This window comes from Salvia splendens, chromosome 7 (assembly GCF_004379255.2).
Source record: "Salvia splendens isolate huo1 chromosome 7, SspV2, whole genome shotgun sequence".
Classification (NCBI taxonomy): domain Eukaryota; kingdom Viridiplantae; phylum Streptophyta; class Magnoliopsida; order Lamiales; family Lamiaceae; genus Salvia; species Salvia splendens.
Window position 1 is genome coordinate 31,268,677 of NC_056038.1, and position 7,479 is coordinate 31,276,155.

The window sequence follows — 7,479 nt, forward strand, 5'->3', positions numbered from 1 at the left end:
ATATCGTTCTGGAGCCGAACATGGGCTTGTCTTTGGCGCATGTCGGCAAATGCACGGACCTGATCGACATCGTCATGGGGTATCCCCATGCGTACATTGCTAGTGGCCACACCGAGGCTTGGACCCGCAGCACCAGCATCATCATTGGTCCAATCAGTCAGTGATGGACCTTCATCTTCGACAATCATGTTGTGCATGATAATACATGCGTACATGATGTCGGCGATGCTGTCAACATACCACAGCCGTGTTGGACCCTTCACTGCCACCCATCGAGCCTAGAGCACACCAAATGCCCGCTCCACATCTTTACGCGCTGCCTCCTGGCGACCCGCAAAATATATCTTCTTTTCATCTGCTGGGCATCTGATCGTCTTCAAAAAAACGGGCCACATAGGGTATATCGCATCCGCCAAATAATAGCTCATATTGTGCTGGTTGCCGTTGGCAACGAAGTTGACGGCCGGACCAACGCCCATGCACTGCTCGTTGAAAAAGGGCGACGACTGGAGGACGTTGATGTCGTTGTTAGACCCGGCTACTCCAAAATAGGCATGCCAAATCCATAGCCGGTAGTCAGCTACCGCTTCAAAGATCATCGTGGGATTCTTGGCCTTGAAACTAGTAGTGTACATCCCTTTCGAGACAGCGGGGCAGTTCTTCCATTCCCAGTGCATACAATCTATGCTGCCTAACATCCTCGAAAACCCGTGCTGATTCCCGTGCATATCCAGCAGAGCCTGATAATCTTCGGGAGTAGGCCTCCGAAGATACCTATCCCCGAATATCTCCCTAACGCCCTAAAAAAATACTTTAGGCAATCGCGGGCAGTCGTCTGGCCGATGTGGAGGTACTCGTCGAACATGTCGGTCGCGCCTTCGTATGCCAGTTGCCTGATTGCGACAGTGCACTTCTGAATCGGCGTGTGGCTGGGTTTACCAGCCGCATCCTCCCGCACCCTGAAATACCCGTATCGACGCTTCAAAGCGCCCACGATACGCAGAAAGAGCGTACGATGCATCCTAAACCGTCGCCGGAACAGGTTCTCCCCAAACCGTGACTCCGACGCAAAGTAATCCTGATACAACCGAGCGTGGGCAGCGAGGTGGTCCCGGGGTATTATAGTTCGACGATGGATGGGTCGAGGTACTGCCGGCGCCAAGGCCGCTTGTTCCTCCCTCTCCACTGATTCCCGCACACGTGCATGAATCAGACGCATCATGTGTTCATAATGCCCACCACTACCACTACCACTACCACTACTAGTCATTCCGGATATATAAAAGAAATGTATAGAGAGAGAAACTTGTTAAAACAAGTGGTGCGAATGAAATGAGTTCAACGAGCCGTATGTATAGAAATTAAAAAAAAATAATGCAATAAACGGGAATTCCGCGCGGACGTCCGTAGGAGTCAACGCAATGGCGGACGTCCGCACGCCCGTCGCGACGGAATTCCGCGTAACGCCGCGGAACCGCGGTGTCCTCGGCGAAATTCCGTATCCGTGCATACCATGCACAATGGCGGACGTCCGCCGCAGAATTCCGGCACGTCGGTCGGAATTCCGCCGGGACGGGAGCCATTGCTGATGCTCTTATTAGATTTGTTTATCCTTTTTTTGCTAATACAATTAATTTATTATGGCAAATATATGCCGCTCTATTTTCTTGTAAAGAATATAAGCAACTAACTTATTCCATTTTAATATACTTCATTTCTTGTAAGCAATATAAGCAACTGGATTGTAACTTATTCCATTTAATTACTTCAATATTTTATGTATTAATGTACATTGCACTTGTATGTCTAAATACAATGGCGGATCCAGAAACTGATAATTGTGGGTCGGAATAAATGAGATAATTAATATTTCCTCTGTTCTGCTGTAGTAGAGTCATATTCTTTCGACGCGAAGATTAAGAAAAAATGACATTATTATAGTGGAACGTTCTAAAATCAAAAAAATAACTCAACTATTTAGAACATAGAAAATATATATTCAAATAATAATTTTAATAAAAAATATTAAAATTTAAATAGCACTATGTTATGTTGTACATGATCATTGGCTTCAATGAGTATTCAAAATCTAAAAACAACTAAATATAATTATTAAAATTATCATGTGATAGTTTGGATATATTTAATAAAATTACCAAAAGTCAAAATATATTCAACTAATAATCCTTTATGATATACTATAGCACTTTAATATAGTCTCATTAAGATAAAGCAAAATAATGAAATCAATAACCAGTATATTAATTATTATGTTTATTTAAAATAGGATAATAATGAATTTACGGATTAGAGAAAAGAATATACAACCAATTATTGATTAGTACTCCTACTACAAAGTTGAAAAAGAAAATGATAAATTCTCCTTATAGAAAAAGTAAAGATATCATATTAATGTTGAAACTTATGCTAAAGTTATCGTGCAATCAATATATAACTAATATAGGAAACAGGACCCTTCTTCTCTGGCCGCCAGAACTGATGTTGAAGACCGGGCAGAGATGTAGAGACTGTGGGGTCGGCTGCTGATTGAAGGCGTTTCCAGGCGATTCACCGGAGCCGGCGACCCCACCTAGATCCGCCGCTGGTCTAACATATGATGATGATGCATTATGAAAAATGTCTCACTATCCTAACCAAGATGTCTTAACAATTAACATTGCGTTACGGAAGATGTCACACTCGAAACCACCAAAGCATGGAATTATAATAAAAGGGTGCTAGTATTTAAGGATTGAAGAAGGGGAAAGAGACGATGGCGGTAGAAGGGGAGGAGGAGGCGACAAGGATGCTCTGGCGATCAAATAATTGGGGGCATCCAACATCTAATTTTATAGGATCACTGTTTAGACTATTTTTAATTAACTAGTTGGAGTTATTTATAATTTAATTATTGTTTTTTTTTTTTGCTAAATTCTAATCTAATTTCTAAATCTTCTGTTTTTAATTATGTTAGACCAACCTCAATTATGTTTCCTACCTAAAATCAGAAGAGGAAGTTTTTCTCTCTTCTTGTGCGTACTTCCAAAAATGTATTGTGTGAAAAAATAGTCACCTCAAGAACAATATTACTAGTAACAAGAGTTTACCCTTGTCAATGGTACTATCATTCCAATCACAGCCTGGTTAGTTCTCCTCTAATAGTGTTTTTTATATAATTAAAAATACTTTAAGAGAATTAGTGTCCCAACACACAAGCACTTGACTTCTACCATTTTCGATTTTCAGGTATTCCGATATACAACTAGTCTGATTCGGATACCCGCATCAAGCACCCAAAAGAACGAGTTCGGTATTGGCTGGGGTCTTAGGATTATTTCGGGTGCAGGTACCTGATTTTTTCAGACCGGAGACCGAATTAGCCACTCCTAGTCTCAAGTGAGTACTTGTCTGAATGTTTTTCAATGCCTTGATTGGAAGGGGCCGGTAGCTCTATATTTGGGCTGCTAGAGTAGTATTTTTGTTTCATATTTAGCCCATTTCTATGGAGCTTAATGGGCCTCTAGCTAGTTTAACTTTCAAGTCTATACGACCCCACCTCTTCTATGTATATTTTTTCAATACAATTTCTTGTCTTTTTTATCAGAATATATAAATTTTCATTTTCATATTGGCTATATCTTAAGATGAGAAAAGACTCGTTCATAATTTTATAAACTAACTCAAATCCAGTACCCCAATATATTTCGTTATTTGGTCCTACTATCAAATTCGTGAAGAGTTAAACTAAATAAATACTTAAATAAAATGTTATCCATCAACTTGATTTTAATAAATTACAATCAACTGTGATATGAAAAAATTTAGAAGCTCTTTAGTATGAAATGAGTTCAATCGTACCAAGGCGTTTCATGTTGAAACTGGTTCGGATAATTTCCACTATTGGTATGCACTATCTTAGGTCAAGTATAACTCGAATCATTGGAAATATACTTATTTTATTTTTTTTCACTTTTGACTTGATACACAAAATAATGCTCCATTGCGTACAATATTAGGATATACTCCCTTCGTCAGTCATTAGTAGTTTCATTTATTGTCGGCACGAATTTTAATAAACGTTAAGAAAAAAGTAGGTCGAAAAAGTTAGTGGAATATAGATCCCACTTATATATATTATTTTAAGAGTAGGTCGAAAAAGTTAGTGGAAATAGATTGAATTGCCCTTCATGGCCTCAACAGTACTTTGGTCATGAAAATATTGGAAATAGCCAAAAAATAGTTGAATTGATATTAACATATAGTTGATGGACCTCAAAAGATATTATGAAATGCTACAGACCAAATTTGTTCATTTGGGATAGTTGATGTACTAAAAAAGATGTCCCCTCTTATTTTAAATGAAATATGAGTGGGATGAGTTAGTGGAATGTGAGTCCGTATTACAATTTATAGTAAAAGTGAACTGGAATTCCTATTTACGGTGGATAAAAATGGAAAAACGAGACTCCTATTCGCGGATGGAGTAACCTATTATACACTCATGCCAAACTAACTATAATACTCCCTCCGTCCCATAGAAGTAAACTATATTTCCTTTTTCGTCTGTCCCATATAAATAGTCCATATCTATTAATAACAATATTTTTCGCCTTCTCATTTACTTTATCATTTATAGGTCCTAGTCCTACCATCCACTACACAATTTCAACTACTTTTTCTTCTTATCTCTTATTTTACTAATTATACATTAAAATCTATGTCAACCATAAATGACTTATTTCTACGGGAAGAGGGAGTATCAAAACCAACCTTGACACTTAAAAATCACAACGTCGCATCAAACTGAAGACAAATTACGGCACCCACCATTGTACTAAACCTTGCTTGAATCGTGATACTTGACAATAAAACAAATTCTAAGAGGAATAAACCATAAAATATAGGATTTCTAAACAAAAATTAGGATTTCTTAAAACAAGAAATAATGTGAATATGAGAAAGGAGACCCCTGCACATGGAAATAAAGTGTAATTTTGTTTAAGCCCAATGAATATGATACCCACGTGACGGGCCATATTATTACTCTCTAATCAAAATCATTTCTCTCACAGCTTTGGAGCCATTTGAGGGAACACATTTCAACCAATTATCTTGGCCCCATTTCTTTCATTAGAGCATATCCAGTAACGGCGTCAAAATCGCGACGCCGATTTTTCACCGACGCCGAACCATTGGAGCCGGCGTCGGCGAAATCGGCGTCAAAATCGGCGTGGCCATGCCGATTCGCGCGATGACGCCGGTTCCGACGCCGATCCTCACGGCGTCATTGTGGGTCCCGGATCGGCGTCAAACCGGCGTCAGATTTTATTTTTTATTTTTTTTTCTTTTGAAAACACTATATATACGCGATTTGAACGTCATTTTCATTCGCAGAGGATTTAGTTGAAGAGTTGTGGGCGCGGAGGATTGCAAGGCGTTAGTTTTTATGTAAATTTATGTAATTTTTTTAAATGTATTTTTTTAAAATTATTGTACTTTTTGAAATTTTAATATTATTACTCGAATTTTCCGTATTTGTCTCGTAAATTAAATTCCGTATGTTGATACGAGTGTAAATTAAATTATATAATTGTTATTAGTGATGTGGATAGGTAGTGTGAAGGCTATGTGAGGGCTATTTGATGTCCAGTTGATGTGACAAGCTGATGTGACAGGAGTGTTAAGAGTATTTTGAGCTGATACAAACACTCCAATGAATCAATGAGTTCAACGGAGGCACTTAGAGGTTGGCAATAGAAGGATCAATTACAACGAGCAAGAAGCCGTTGCATGGAGCAGTTGGAGATCAGTTACACCAACTGATCTTACTCTATCTTACACTCCCTATAAATATTGCCGTAATCCAAAGAGCTCATTGAGAAGAAACGAGAGAAAGAAATCAGCTGAGGAATCATAACAACAATCTATGGCTAGAGTGAGAGATACACACTATCTTTGTGAGGAACTAGCTTGTATAGTCTTCGGTGTGATATGAGTTCATATGCGAAGAGGGAGTAGCTTGTTCTTGAGTGTGTGATCTTGTTGTATGATTGTAGTTCTTGATCGTGATTGAAGTAAATCGATTCGTTATTCTCCCGTGGACGTAGGCTTACGCCGAACCACGTATATTCTCGTGTTCTTGTTGTTCCATTTCGTTTTTGCTCCGATCTCGATTTCCAACAAATGGCGCCGTCTGTGGGAACGAGGAGAATCGTTGGAAGAAGTCGGAGATGAAGAACGGAGGGAGATGCTGAAAGTAGCGTCTCGAATGCAGCGGTCTTGGAGAAGGAGATTGAGTTCTTGATCACGTCAGTTGAAGGGGACGACGGTGTGGTCAGTTTTGGTTCGTGCAGCTTTGAGCGATATTGTTGAGAAGTTTTCTGCATTGGCGATTCATTGTGGAGAGAGCTCGAAGGTTCATCGATCAAGAAAGAGGGAAGTTCTTGGTGATCGTTGGTGTAGCTCGCTCAATGATCGTTGCTCATACTGATGATCCATAATGGGATCGAGTATGGCGATATGCAACTCATTTCCGAAGCCTATGATGATGTTGATGGATATTGAAGGCCATGAGAGCCTTGATGAGATGATGCTTCAGAGGCAGACGACGATGGTGAGATATCTTGGATGGTGCAAAGATGGTGTTCGACGAAATGCCTGAAAGAGAAGTAAATTGACGAATGAAGGGTTTCTTGAGGTTCCAACGGTGCATCCAAGTGGAAACGGTTACAAAATGCGGTTGCAGCATAGGCCGTCGTCAAGAAATGCCGGAGAGGAATGTGATTGCTTGGATGATAATAATCGCAAGGCACGTCAAAAAGGAACTCGAGTAGGACGGAGGCGTGACGACGACGCCATGGCTCTGCTCTCTCAGATGGAGACGCTGGGTTATCGCCCCAATTTGGCGTCGTATTCGTGTTTGATAGCTAGCCTCGGAGACATCGGGAGGACGCTGGAGGCGAACGCGATATCCCAGGGAATGGTTATTTCGGGAGGTAGGCCGAAGGTTGGGCTGTTGAATTTGATGCTCAGAAGCTGTTTGATGAAAGGCCTTTCAGATTGGTCCGACGAAGTTTTTGTGCGCGATTTAAAATTGATCAAGGGAATCTGAGCAAGCATGTGAATCAGAGAAGTATACTTCAGAATCAATCTGCTGCATGATGCAAAGTCTGAAGACGAGTTACTCAAGGAGCAGCTCGGTCTGTTGGAGATCTCAATGAGAGATGCGAAGATGAGTAAGAGCAACGTCGATGACGTCGTGCTCGTTAGTGGTCCAAGCAGCGATCCTAAGCGATGAAGGTGGCATAATCTTGGCAGAAATTCAGATATCACTCATGAGAGATGTGTTATATCTCTGGGGATCAGCAACTCCAATTCTGAATCGGGGAAGATTCAAATTAGGTGGAGGTTTTATCGTCCGGTGGAGGCGATCGTCCGGTGGAGGCGTTGTGGCTGATCAAGGAAGTGATAAAGGAGGAT